General features: G+C 38.5%; 1 pseudogene; it reads right to left on the bottom strand.

Moving 5' to 3' along the window:
* Window positions 1-975: 975 nt before the first annotated feature.
* LOC147523809 (dirigent protein 22-like) lies at window positions 976-1,833 on the bottom strand (annotated as a pseudogene).
* Window positions 1,834-14,857: the final 13,024 nt, after the last annotated feature.

Here is a 14,857-nt window from a genome sequence, read left to right as displayed (position 1 = left end):
TTTTCAGGAAACCGTCGGCTTACATTTAGGCGCCAAGGTGAAAATCTCCCCCCAATAGTTTTGTGAGCTTGAAGATTTAACGTCGTCATTGTTTTCTCTCTTAGTTTTTTCTAGAGAAGTGTTTTTTTCTGACCCGTTCGTTGTTCTAAGGCAGCCAAACACAATCTTTGCTCGTTAATTTCTCAGGTAAATTTTCAATCTTTTTCACTTTAAGCATCGATATCTATAATCTTTTTGTGAAGAAATTTGGTGTTTAGAAGTTCAAGTTTAGATCTGTGGTTTCTTTTTTTAGTGATTGGCAATTTATTATCTCATTCGTAATGAGTGTTTGCTGCAACTGTCAACTCAAAAAGATTTCTTAAAGACTGATGATTGAGGTTAGCGCACTAAAGATTCACTTTATTTTGTAGATCGAGTTTTGTAGTGAGGAATTGAGGTTAGCGCACTAAATATTTCTTAAAGACTGATGATTATTCAGTGAAAAACATCTATAGTATTATTAAGCAATCCTAATTCTATTGGTCATATATTGGTGGTAATCCAAGTTCTGAAAATCCCAAGTCAAGTGCATGCATCTGGTTTCATGTTGAGTTTTATTAATTCCTTCCACTGTCTACACTTTGTTATACTAAGTACTAACAGTGAAATTATTCTTAAGCTTCTTAATTTATGTTCTTCTTTTTTCGATAGGAAACTTCTTAATATATGTTCAGAACCGTCTTTTTAGCAAGTACATTATTGAATGACAGTGACACAAGCTCGTGCTAGTACCAACTCACAAGAACAAAAACACACGCTCTTGCACAGTACTGATACACAATCACTAAAAGCTACTTTAAATTTGATAAGAGCAGGAAATTTTCAGTGGTTTAGGAAAAATTCAAAAGATAATGCCCATTCCCCAGAGAAAAGTCATTATGAACTACTGGTCTACGATGAAACAAATTGAAAATAGTAGCAGAAAGCATAAGATTTTCAATAATGAAGTACGGTGACATTATACTCGACAACTGCATCTCCTTTGGTATTAAACCAAGCGCCTTTGCAAGTGCATACCCACGAGCGAACCTGAAAAGCCCAGTCCCTCCAACAATTGACATCTCCCTTATTGGATGAAGTACAGAATTCTTCCCCAAACAATTGACTTAGTAATTCTTCCCTCCAACAATTGACATCTCCTTTATTGGATGAAGTACTACCGTTATATTTTCCCTCCATGAAGGCATAATTTAAGACCATAAGCAAACCCGGCTCTTTTTGAGCTGCCGATGCATATATACCTTGAGCTTTTCCTACGAGTTTCCACGTGAGCTCGAGTCCTTCTGTCAAGGGATCGTCTGTAATCATCATAGTGCCAAATCCAGGGACTTTCGGTCCAGCTATTTGCTTGGCTGATGGTTTGTCGCCACTGATAGTATCATGAAAGTAGAAGTGAAGGTGGCTGACTTTCTCCTTCATTTGTCCCATGAGTTTGGTTTCAGAAATCCATTCAGAGTTTTCTCCATTTTTTATGATGAGTATGGTTGAGAGAACGAGCAAGTTGAAGAAGTTTGTGAGAGCAGAAGCCATTGCAATAGTTGTTGAGGTTAGAAAGGCAGAATATATGAAACTAACGGGTACTGAAAATAGTGTAGTCGGTAGTGGAAGGGGAGTTTATGGTTATATATTATGTGGTTTGATGTTGGCGTGGTAGCTAAACTTGGAGGACATTATACTTTTGAGACTTCTAAACCGACCAATGTAAGACCATTGGGATTAGAATAACGTAATTAAGTTGGCCAGTCGGATAATCATTGGTTCCATCTAACCATGCGCTTTTATCTCATATTTATGTTCTAGAGTGGGTGTCCAACTATACGGAATCTCCCTTTCTCTGTTCCAAAATACGAGAAGAGTGTGTGATTTTTGACATAATGGCATTTCTGATTTGGTGAATTGAATCTAACTAGGCATAACGACATTGGTGTGGCCATTGATAATGAGTGAATACATATTTGAAGAGGATCACTCTCGAGGGCATATGACACATTTTCGTAGTCTTCAGAGTCAAGTGAGACATGGTCTTAAAAAAGGTTTGTCTCTCTCATCATTTCACCTACCCAGGAGCTTGATGTTCCAATAAACCATGTTAAAGCATCTTTACAGAATGCTAATGAACTTCCATTTCTCAAGTGGATACCTGTTGGTTGTCGTTGGGGTATAATTATGACTTTCTCAGAGCATGCTTGCTTTAGAAATAACGAATGCTTTTTCTTTACTCATGTTTCCACATGCATAATAGGTACTCCAATACATTGTAGTGGGGTTGGGCTGTTGGGGCCTTCTCGTTGCTAGGTGAGGCAATTACCTTTAGGGACTTTCATCCCTTTGTGGCTCTGTTGATGAGATTGCATGTATGTAGTAATGTAGAATTGTAGAGCTACAAGCAAATTACAGTGAAAAATGGCTTATTTCTTCACAATAGATCTAGTACAACCTAAACTACACAGATATGGATTTGAGCTTATAAATAAATGATTGTGCAAATTTGGTGTTTTCACTTTGAGCTTATAAATAGATGGTTTTTTTATACGATATAGTTTATAAAGTCGTTGTTTTGAGTATTGGTGTTAAGGTTATAGTTTTATTTATAGATAGTTTAGATCTGGTTCTATTAATTGCACTTTGTTAATGCTTTATTTATTTTATTATTTTGGTAAAATAATTGTATTAATTCATGGCTTAGATTTGAGAAATTTTGGGTTATTGTTATTTTGTTTTAGGTTTAGGGCATGAGTAGACAATCAACAATTTAACTGTTATATTTTGCATGAAAATTGTTGTTGGAAAATGATGCTATTCTAGTTCTCCATCTATTTAATTCTTAGCATGGATGCATTGCATTGTATGGTGAGGTGCTTAGTATTGCATTCTAGAATGCTAAATCATAGATTTATTTGATGCCTAATTATCTGATTTGGTTGATGCTTCTTACATACTAGCTTTTCTTTGTTATATATAGTGGTATGGATGCTTTCGCTTCATCGATAGATAAAAGTTGGATTTCCTTGAAATATCCAGATAAGCGTTTTATAGCTGGTTTAGAGAAATTTGTGGAGTTCACGAAGATACACCATCGTAATAAAAAGGTCATACCCTGTCCATATGGCAAATGCCTAAACCAAGGCCCGGCCAAGACCCATGATGACGTCAAAGTAGATTGTTTTAGGCATGGCTTTGACGAAACATATAATGTGTGGTTCGTGCATGGTGAAGTAGCACAAAATCAGTATGTTGAACAAGGATCAAGTTTTCGTGATAATGCATATAATGAAACGGACATGGCTAATGCCCTTAACACTGTGGTGGGGGAACTTGGTGGTGATAATTTGGATACGCTAATGGGAGAACATAATGAACAAAATGACTTATTTGAAAATGACTTATTTGAAGATGTTAAGTTTAGTTCTAATTTGCGTAAGGCGATGAGTGAAATGTATGCTGGAAATAAGGACTTCACCGTTCTTAGATTTGTAGTGAAATTATTTAATTTGAAGATCACACATGGGTGGACTGACCAAAGTTTTACTGCATTGCTTCAACTATTCCAGTTGGTGCTTCCAAGTGGGAATAACACACCAAAAAATATGTATCATGCGGATAAGATAATCAAAGATTTAGGAATGAAGTATGATAAAATTGATGCGTGCAGAAATGATTGTATGTTATACTGGGGAGACTACAAATCTAAGGTTTCTTGTCATATTTGTGGGGTCTCGAGGTTTAAAACTTTAAGCATTGAGGAAAGAAAGAAAAAGAAAGGGTCGTCCGGTGTGCGAAGATCTTAAGATATTTTCCACTAGCAGATAGGTTAAAGAGATTATATAGAGTGGATTGGATAGCAAAGGCTATGCGTTGGCATTCAACTGGAAAGTCCCCTCCAGGTACTTTGGGGCATCCAGTTGACTCTGGGGTGTGGAAGTTAATTGACACACAATACCCAGATTTTGCTGCCGAGCCTCGAAATGTCCGTTTGGGGCTAGCAACTGATGGCTTCAATCCTTTTGGGTCATTAAGCTCATTGCATAGTTCGTGGCCTGTGATGTGTGTGACTTACAACCTTCCACCTTGGTTGTGCATGAAACCCCAATTCACCATGCTCACAGCACTCATCGAAGGTCCAAAACAGCCAGGTAAAGATATTCATGTGTTTTTGCAACCATTGGTCAAGGAGTTGAATGACTTGTGGCATGAAGGAGTAATGGTAAAAGATGCATCAAAAGGAGACGTATTTAAAATGCGGGCTGTTTTGATGTGGACAATACATGACCTTCCAGCTTATGGAAATATCTCCGGTTGTAAGACTAAAGGAAAACTTGGTTGTCCAGCTTGTGGTCCAAAGACTGCTTCTTTTTGGCTTCGCAATGGAGGTAAGCATGTGTACATGAGAAGCAGACGTTGGTTGCCTTTGTTAGATGAAGCCAGAAATGATACAAGAGAAAGCACCTATGATAAAACTCAAGAGCTAGAGGAGCCACCAGCAAGGCTAACTGGGATCGAGGTTGATACTATGACAATGAACTTAAAAACAAAAGTTGGGAAAGGCAAACAGAAACACAATGTTACTGAGTGCGATGATAACCGAGAAAATGAAGGTGAATCGTGTTTTACCAATAGGTCGGGATTCTTTGGGTTGGATTATTGGAAGTACATTCTAGTCCCTCATAACTTTGATGTCATGCATATTGAGAAGAATTTTTGTGAAATCTTGATTGCAATGATGCTTAATTCGAAAGAGAAGACCAAGGATAATGACAAGGCACGCAAAGACTTGAAGCTTTTGAAAATTAAAAGAAGGTATTGGTTATCCCAGGTGAATGGTAAAACTGTTATGAAGCCGGGAATTTTTTGGCTTAACAAAGTGGAGAAGAAATGCTTTCTTGATACATTCTTAATCGAGAGTGTGCCCGTTGGTTTTAGTAGTAATTGGCCTAATATTGTCAAGGCTGATTTAGTAGATTTAAAGGGATTGAAGTCACATGACTATCACATCTTGATGCAGCACTTGCTCCCGGTAGCGATTCAACATGCCTATAGAGATGGCAAGAGAAAGGAAGCTCGATCTATCATCAAAAGCATTTGTACTTTTTTTGGTGCTTTATGTGCTAGAACAATAGATGTCGAAACACTCAATGTACTCGAAAGAAATAGGCATGATTAAGACATTGTGAGCACTCGAGAGACATTGCCCTCCATCACTTTTTGTTATCATGATGCATTTGCCCATTCACCTTGCTCAGGAGGCTTGTGAATGTGGTTACATTTTTTGAGATGGATGTATACATTCGAAAGGTATTAGTTTTGTAATTATTGTCTTGCAAATTCTGTTTCCTATTAATGTTATTCCTATAATGTGTTCCTTGTCGTTTAAAAGATGATGAAAACTTATAAGGGATCCGTCTCAAACAAAGCACGTCCCGAGGGCTGTATTGCGGAGCGTTACTTGAAAGAAGAGACCCTTATTCATTGTGCAGGCTATAAAGGAGGGGGTGGTATTCTAGAGAAACTTGATAGGATGGCTGAAAATGAAGCTCCACTTGTACCTGATTTGTTTGATATGATTCATGATCATACTATGAAGGAGGTTGGGCCAATTGGTGTGGGTCATGGCTATGGGTTAGAAGGTGTTGAGTATGAACAGCCACGTAATTGGGTATTAAAAAGCCATGCTAAATATGATTATTGGCAGGAGTAAGTATACCTTGACATAATTGTTTGGAATTGCATACTAGTTTAATCAAATGCAATTTCTTTCTAACATGTTAAATAATATGTAGGAAGTACACCAAATTTCTTGAGGACCGGAGAAGAACCGGGAGGAAGAGGGCAGGCCATTTAAGGATACCTTTGTGTGATAATTTTACATCATGGTTGAAAACACAGGTTGAGTACATAGAGTCAAATGATGTCCAGTTCAAAGATGTTGTGAGAGGACCTACAGGTTTGGCAACAACATACACAAAGTATTGTGTAAATGGTTTTCTCTTTGTCACCAAGGATCATGAACGAACACGAAGGAACCAAAACAGCGGTGTTAGCACAAGATGCATGACTACTTTTCGGTGTAGTGCTAAGGACAAATATCCAGTTGAAGACTATGTCGAATACTATAGTGTTCTTCGGAAAATTGTCGAGAGGGGTACAAGCCTGTTTTGTTCAAGTGTGATTGGGTAAAATGCTCCCAAACTGGTGTGAAAATAGATGTAGAAGCAAACCTTAAATTGGTGAACTTGTCTAACCTAATGAGTTCAGACCGCATGGCTGATGAACCGTTTATTTTCGCGGAGCGTGCTGCACAGGTTTTTTATTCAAGGGATCCAATGGATCCTGATTAGCATGTAGTCATAGAGGTTCCAAAAAAGTTGTATTCTGATCATGATGAAGTGTGTCTGCTATCAGATGATAGAACGATAAATATTAATATTGATATAGGAGGGCCTTCCAATGTGGAAACCATGGAAGATGATATAGTACCTAATGACCCAGAAGATGTGTTTGTGGTTGTTGAGAATAGGAGAAATAAAAAGAGACAAAGATCTAATAGACCCTAGACCATGACTTGGTCATTGTCTTCTTTTTTTTTTAATTTTAGTTTTTGGACTGTTTTGTTTCCATGCTATGGATTTGTATACCACTTTCTACTGGAGTTGTTGAATTGGGTTCCACTGATTTGATTATTTATAGTTCAGATCTAATGAATAAAGTCAGGGTGTTGTTTAATTTCAATAAAATTGAAATTGGATCTTGCCCGCTGCCTTTCAGTTTCAAACTAAACAGAGGAGGTAACTCAAATTAGAAGAGGAGTGGAAGTAGCTCAACTGGCAAGGAAGAGTTGAGGCCTAAAACCTGCTTTGTCAACAAGACAAGATTGAATGTAAGAAGGAGAGGCGGGTTTGTTGCAGCCTATGCCAGTCCCTGATAAGCCGTGGGTGTAGGTCTCAATGGACTGACTTTATCACTAGGTTGCCTAAGGTAGGTGAACGGTATGCGTTCTATCATGGTTATTGTGTTGATCCTTTCATTTAAGTATGCCACTACCAAAGGACAAAAACTAAGGTAGAAGCACACGTACCGGGCGGGGAGTAGAGACGGGGAGAGACCAATATGTTGCGGGGGCAAGAGCTAAATAATTGTGCGGAGCATACTTGTTGCCGAGATCGAGGAGCAACATCATATGGAACCCATTCTATTAGTAGGGGAGGGACTACACCTATGCAAAGAAGCGCTTTGGCGCGATCACGGCTTTTTGGCCGTATCTTGCGGGTTAAACCCAAGATCGGGGACGTGGATCCGAGTCCGAGGTGAGGTGCGCACAAGAGAGTGCGGTGGCTTGAGAGGCGTTCATCTTGCTGATATCGAGAATGGCCTTTGCTACCCGCCTTGGCTTTCATCTTCGATCGGGGGCTTATTTGCTTGCTTTAGGAATCCGGGCCGATATGGAGAATGAACCGGGGGTAATACTCAGCGAGAATCAATGTTTTCTGGTCGTCGCCTACCCGATCCATCGATCATCAATTACCCAAGCAAAAATAGAATCGGTAACGGAACTACACCTATGCAAAGAGCCTTTGCGCGATACGGCTTTTTGCCGTATCTTGCGGGTTAAACCCAAGATCGAGGGGCGTGGATCCGGAGTCCGAGGTGAGGGCGCGACAAGAGAGTGCAGTGGCCCGAGAGGCGTTCATCTTGCTGATATCGAGAATGGCCTTTGCTGCCCGCCTTGGCTTTCATCTTCGATCGGGGGGCTTATTTCCTTGCTTTAGGAATCCAGGCCGATATGGAGAATGAACCGGGGTAATACTTAGGCAGAATCAATGTTTCTGCTGGGGTCGTCTACCCGATCCATCTGATCAAAGGAATCAATGTTTAATTACCCAAGCAAAAATAGAATCGGTAACGGAATCTTGATCAAAGGATCATGTACAGCATCCCATGTATACGCGATCTACATAGAAAGATATAGAGGCTCTGACAAGACCTTTCCATGCGATTCTATTAAAAAAAAAAAGTATAGAAAGCTCTAGGATTGCGTAGGATTCTTTGGCTACCGCAGCAGCGGTGAAAGTCAAAGACTTAACCAACCCTAGCCGCTGCCTTAAGAGAGGCCGACACCTCCCTCCCTTCCAGTGTGGCTTGAAAGAAAGCAAGCCACCTTGTTTTTGGCAATGAATGGGAATCAATAGATTGGCGGCACAGTAGAGTATTCTGACTAAAACTCCTGCTTGATCTGTTTTGAAGCCCCCAGCTCTAAGCTAGGTATAGGCCTCTCTAGAAGGTTGTGGGTTGGAGGAGAAAGGGGAGGAGGGCGGGCCTCCGTTAAGATCTCTCCTCCACCAAATAACGACTTTTCCTCGTTCCCATGACTCCACGACCCATCGCCTTTTCCATTGTCAACCCGGCAACTTATGAGTGGAGTGAGGCTTTTCGGGGCTACCTACTTTAGGGTAGGGCTTATGTAATATATAAAGGTGAAGAGCTTCGGGGCCTTTTGTAGAGTCTGTTAACACACGTACCTAATTGATTTTACCTTTGTTGTTTAGGATATTCCGGTTTCTAAGTCGTATCAGTTTGATCACCCTAGTTCAGTTCTAGTACCGTAATGGACCCAAGCTCACGTCAGAACCAACAGCATAATCAGCAGAGTTTCTACAGTAGATCGATAACTAAATTTTTCTGAATTTAGCCGCTTTCAAAGGCCCTCTGCCATGAAACATATTGTCATCAGTGTGTTTGCGTAAGGTTTAGGCCTAATCTCTTGGTATTGTGAATGATTTTATTCTTAAATGTTGTCGACAGCTAAATATAATCTATTAAGTAGTAATATGTTACTAATTTCAATTGTCGTTGTCATGTCTTTCACACTATTGCAGTCAGTGTTGTTAATCCTATATTGTTATCTTGAGTCATCAAATTAATAAGGCAAAGATGATTTGGTAGTAACAAAAATCTAGGCTTTTGTTTGGTACATTATCTAGTTATGTTCACTTTCATGTAGAACAAATGTTAATTCAAGTGTAACACAGAAATGATTACTTGTTATGTGTTGCATAGCTTCAAAACAAATCCTGAAACTAAACATTATTGATCAATGGAGAGAATGCATGTCTATCTACATGTATGTATTGTTTTAACGTGAAATCTTTATTAATTAAAATGTTTTCTTTTCAGCTGGAAAATGCCTACTATATTGGCAAAGATTGTGAGTTGCGTGGAGGTTGGCTGCTTGAACTTGTTGCTAGAGGCGTTGTACAAGACGTCGACCCTAACATAGAGTATGGTACGTGAAAGGACTTTAGAAGAAGGGAACTTCAAAGTTTATGTCCAAGTCGTGCGTAGGGCTGATGCTATCCTGCCTTTCCCTCACAATGCATGGCAAAGAACGCTTGGTCAAGTTGTGCAAGGAGTCATCATCCGCCTAAAGAGTTCTTGGTGTTTGCATCTCGCAGTTCGTCTTCTTGAAGTGTTTATTTAACTTCATCTCTTTAGCGATCTTTATTTTGCCCTATTACTTAAGAAATTAAATTGACATGGTGGAGGATGTGAACTCAATAGGTACTTAAGTAATCACATAAATATGGTTTTTGCTAGACTGAATTCTCTTTTAAGTTCAGGATGTGAACTTATTTTGTAGTTGAAGATGAGAATTGAACATCTTTTTTGTGTTATGAGCACAAGTTATATATATATATATATATATATATATATATATATATGAGTTCATGCTAGACAGTTGTGTATGGATTCAAATGTAGGATTTTGGTAAATATTGATTGAATTAGCAAAATATGAGTATTTAAAAAAAATTAATAGAAAAAAAATTAAAAAAAAGAAAAATCCGACGGACAAAATCCCTAGCTGACATCAACGATGATTGACCTATACCGACAGATAACATCCCACACATACCCGTCGGCATAGATATGCTGACAGATACCATCACACACCAATCCGTCGCCAAATGTGACCTATAACGACAGATAACATCCCACACATAACCGTCGGCATAGATATTCTATACCGACGGATAAAATCCCACACACTTCCGTCGGCATAGATATTCTATACCGACGGTCCTTCCCGACGGTTTTTGTCCCTAACTAAAGCAATGGCGACAGAGCAAATTAGGACGGCTTAGGGACGGTTTTTATCCGTCGGCGTAGCTCTACCAGGACGGTTTTTGTCCGTCGGTATATGATAAGGACCCAAAAGTGTATTATGAAACCCCATTGAGACATATAAATTTGGTTAATTATGTGTTTAATAATCATGAAATAAATATGTTTTCATACTGTTGCGGTATTTGCAAGAAACATGGAAATATTGGTTAAACTGCGATAAAGCACGAGGAACGGCGATATATGAATTCTTCCAAATCCGCACGAAGCATCAAACTTCCAAAGCTCCTACCCCTCGAACCGGGACTCGAATGCGACAAGAGAGCCGCTTTCGGACAATCGTAGGCGATGAATTCTACGCGATATAGGCGGGGAAGTTGTAAAAACTGCCCAAAATACCGGACCGCCACTGGACTGCATATGGACCCACTATGCGAGGCCACAAGATTGGATGAGTCATCAATCATGGAGCATGTCAAGACAAAAATAACAAATTATTGGTGCAAAGTTGACACCTTGCATGTAATAAATTAGATTAGGTGTTAATAGTGAAAAAAAAAGGCAAGGTGTCACTTTGTTTTAATGTGGTGGATAAAAATGAATTAATGTGGTTTGATGATTCACGTGGGAGGAAATGAGATTTCTCTCAAATGGAGAAGAAATTAGACAAGGGTGGGGGACACTTCATTTACTCCCTTGACTTATTTTCCTCACATGGCATTATTTTAGTTCCTTAGTGAAAAAATCGAGGAAGTTAGTTTTAGTTTTTTGTAAGAAGCTTATAATAGTTTTAATGGAGGAAACACTTGTTTTCTTCTAGAAAATAAATATATCAGTGAGTTTGATTGTTTATCTTCTTCCTTTCTCTATCTCTCTTTTGTTTTTTTAGTTTATAAATCCTTGTCCCAAGGATCATGAGCTAACTTCCCTTTTGGGGAGTTAATCCAACTCATGTGAGGGTAAATCAATTTTTGTTGGTTTGGTAGGTTGTTAGGAAGAACAACTAGCTCTACACCCTATCCCAAAATGATAGTTGGTGTAGTGTCTAGTTAGGAATCAAAGCAATGAGCTTTAGAGATAAGTCATTGCTTAGTTTCAGCTTGCTAGCATGTGTGAGCTCTTAAGTGAGCCATACATGCTAGGGATCAAATCTTTTCTTCCATTAGGGGCTTGTCAATGAGTCTAGGAAGGATCAAATAACCTTTTTCAAATCAACATCTAATGATAGTTTCACATGAGGAGGATTAACTCTCCACCTTTTCTTTCAAATCTCTATTTTGGTATTAAGTGCATGTTTTCAAACTTTAATGTATTTCTTAATGTTTGTGTAGGAAGGAAAACCTAGCATTAATATTATAACCTTACTCCTTAGTTCCCTTTATTGTAACATCCAATTTGTAGTTGTTCTAAACTTTAGGTTAGTTCGAATCCTTATTCCAACTCTACGAAACGAAGATCGTGAGTAAGGAACCTTGAATGCTTTTGCATCAATTTAGAGAGTTCAAACCTCTAAGTAGTAGTAAACAAGCCATATATCAAATGGCGCCGCTGCTGTTCTAAAGTCATAGAACTTGTGCTACAGATCGGAAGTTGCATCAAGGGGGAACCCGCATTCTCTTCCTTCATTTCCTTTTCGTTCGTTTACGTTTTTTTTTTATTAAAATTCGTATTTTTCCCTCGAAATAGACCTGTAATCTCACAAATTTTTCGTTCCACTTCCAGGTACCAAAAGTTAGGACTGGGAAACAACAATTCAGGCGATTATAAGAGTGTTGTACAAAATTGAAATCATTCTGAATTAACTGACACGCGTCTCTTGTCAGATCGAAGTCAAGGCGGCGCAGCCTAAATATTTGGCCCTCAGACTGAAAAATTCGATAATCCTTTGGGATTAATCGCGTCGACCAATTGAAACGCGTTTGTTTGTTTCAAGGGTAAAAAAAGAGGAAGCTCTGAGTTCCAAATTTTCGATATTATTGTAATTTTTTTTTATGTTTTTTCTGCATGTATGCCATGTATATAGTATTAGGAAAAATTTATGGATTATTATTTACGTATTAGCCTAGAATTATGCATGAATCATGTGAATATGCCTGTGAATATATATATATGCGGTTAACTGGTCATGAATTACATATTAATGTATATATACATACAAATGGAACTGTTTTGCATGGTTATCTATATATCTATATCTAAGTCACATGTTTAGCATATATATTACCGAATGAGTGATTATTTACATGTTAGCATCTATAACTTAGGAGTTATACATAGTAATTAGGATGTGTTTTGGTATTTTGGCCATAACTTTGGCTACGGTTCTCACGAATCACGCGTGTGAGCTCAATTAGGAAAGATCTCGGCCGGTAGCAAGACTGTGTCTCCAAAAGCTTCAGTGGAGGTCATTTTCGAGGTCAAAATCAACTGTTTTCCCCTCCAAAATCATCATTTTAGAAAATGGTGTTGTTTAATAAGTCGATTTTGTCAAGAAAGAGGAGAACATTCCAACGAGGGTTAAAATCTGAGTTGGGTAAGTTGTTTCTAAACCCTACGGGGTAAAGCTGCTCTCTATAGGACATTTGCAATCTCAATGAGTATTGTCGAAATCGATTTATTATACAATACAAGAGTCGTATTTTATTTTAGGTATAATACTTTGCATGTTTAGTTTTGTCGTCTATTCTGCGTATGTATACTATATTCGTATGCTAATGTATTTAGATACGTATGAGTGATTCAAATTCGCCTGTTACTGTTGATATATGTTTACGTAATATCGATTTACAAATTAGCGTATATATACGTATTACTGATGTATATTTGCCTGTACGTATGGAAATATTTATCGATGACACAAGCTTGCCTATTCGTATAGCTATACGTATGAGTAGAGTATCTTCACATGCTACTGCACCTAGTATTGTATGAGTAGATCGTATTTGCATGTTTGTATTTTAACCCTTGCATAAATCTAAAAAAAAAAAAAAAATTAAAATTAATACCGCCTTTGCATAAATTTTAATTCCATAAATCTTAAATCATATTCCAATGGTGTCTAGGAAACTTGAAAGATTGAGGTTACTTAATTAGAACCGTGCTTGCACGGAAAGCCTCCCTCATATCTCTCTTGTGACCTTGCTGTTGGTTTATGCACATGTATTCCTAGCTTCATCGCTCTTCGTTAGCGGCGGCTTAGGCATATGTTGTTAAACTCTAATGCTTAAGATAATAATAAAATTCGAGTCCTACTAAATTCCTTACGTAAGTTAGATCTAATTTTATGCTTGCATGAGATTAAGGTGCGGTTCCACTAAAGAAATTGAACATACCTATCGCCGAAAAAATACGATAAGCAATTGTGTAAGTTTTCACCTAAAAATTGTTCTTCTACTCGCTAATTACCTTCATCACAATCCTTCGCCGCCATCAACTTACGTCATTATGGCCGACGATCCTCCACTGAGAGAAGCCCCTCTCGGATTTCTATATTGCATTCGGGAAGGACCTTCTTCCCGCATCAAACTGAGGAGGACATTGTCGGTGATTTTTCAGTATCCCACCAAAGCGTTTTCAGTTTGTTACCTATATATCATGGTTTGGAACACGAAAAACCTTACAATCATCTTAAATTCGGGCTTCAACAAGTGGCAACAACATTTCACCATCCAGTAGTCTCTAAGGAACAACTCTTGCTTCGATGTTTCCATTCACTTTAAGCGGAAAAAGCGTCAATCGGCTAGCGGGACAACAACCACGATCCATAGACACATGGAATAAACTAGTTCAAGCTTTTATGCTTCAATTTTACACTTTCGAAGAAAAACAACAAAAATGCTTCAGAAAATTCAATTCTTTTCGTCAAAATCCTCATGAATCCTTTTACTGAAGCATGGAGTAGTTTTCTCGATCTTCGTTAGAATGTCCTCATCACCAATTTGGACAAAAGTCGTCCTTGTTCGTTCATTCTTTAATGGTCTTTTCGATCATCAAAAGAAACTCTTGATATAATGAGCGGCGGTTGCTTCATGGACAAAGGACTCTACGAAGCTTATACTTTTCTTGAAAAACAAGCGAAAAAAGATACACTTTGGGGTAACACCGAGTCGCCTCGATCATCAAAGGACAATGTTACAAAGGCCACATCTATTTTTGAGGTAAAACCCGATCCGAAATAAAAAATTTGATAGAATCCCTAACTAAAAAGTAGATGCCTTTGCGGTTCAAGTAAACGATCAACTACCAAAACCAATCATGAACGTTGACACCGCCCCTTGTGTCCTTTGTCTTAGTCCTGACCATCCTGATGCATATTGTCCCTTGTTATATGCTTCCCCTACTCAACAATCGGAGGAGGCATGTGCATTCAACATTCCCAATGCACCGTGGAGACAACATCCGAATTTCGTTTGGCGCCAAAATAACCAACAAATGGGGGCTCCTCCAGGTCTCGCTAATCCACCTGTTCGCCCTACCAACAATTTTATTCCATACCGCCAAGGAAATAATCAACAATACCAACAAGATATAGGACAAATGAGACTTTCTTGGCTAATCCAAATCCCAACTATAATCAATAACTTCTAAGCAATAATCGAGAACTACTACCTGTTGCACAACCTGCGCCAACCATTACGGATAGGACAAATGAGACTTTCTTGGCTTACATGAACCAACAGTCTCAAATTTTAACGTCTATCCAA

This window comes from Coptis chinensis, chromosome 1 (genome assembly GCF_015680905.1).
Source record: "Coptis chinensis isolate HL-2020 chromosome 1, ASM1568090v1, whole genome shotgun sequence".
In the NCBI taxonomy this organism is placed as follows: Eukaryota; Viridiplantae; Streptophyta; class Magnoliopsida; order Ranunculales; family Ranunculaceae; genus Coptis; species Coptis chinensis.
This window is presented reverse-complemented; position numbering and strand designations above follow the sequence as displayed.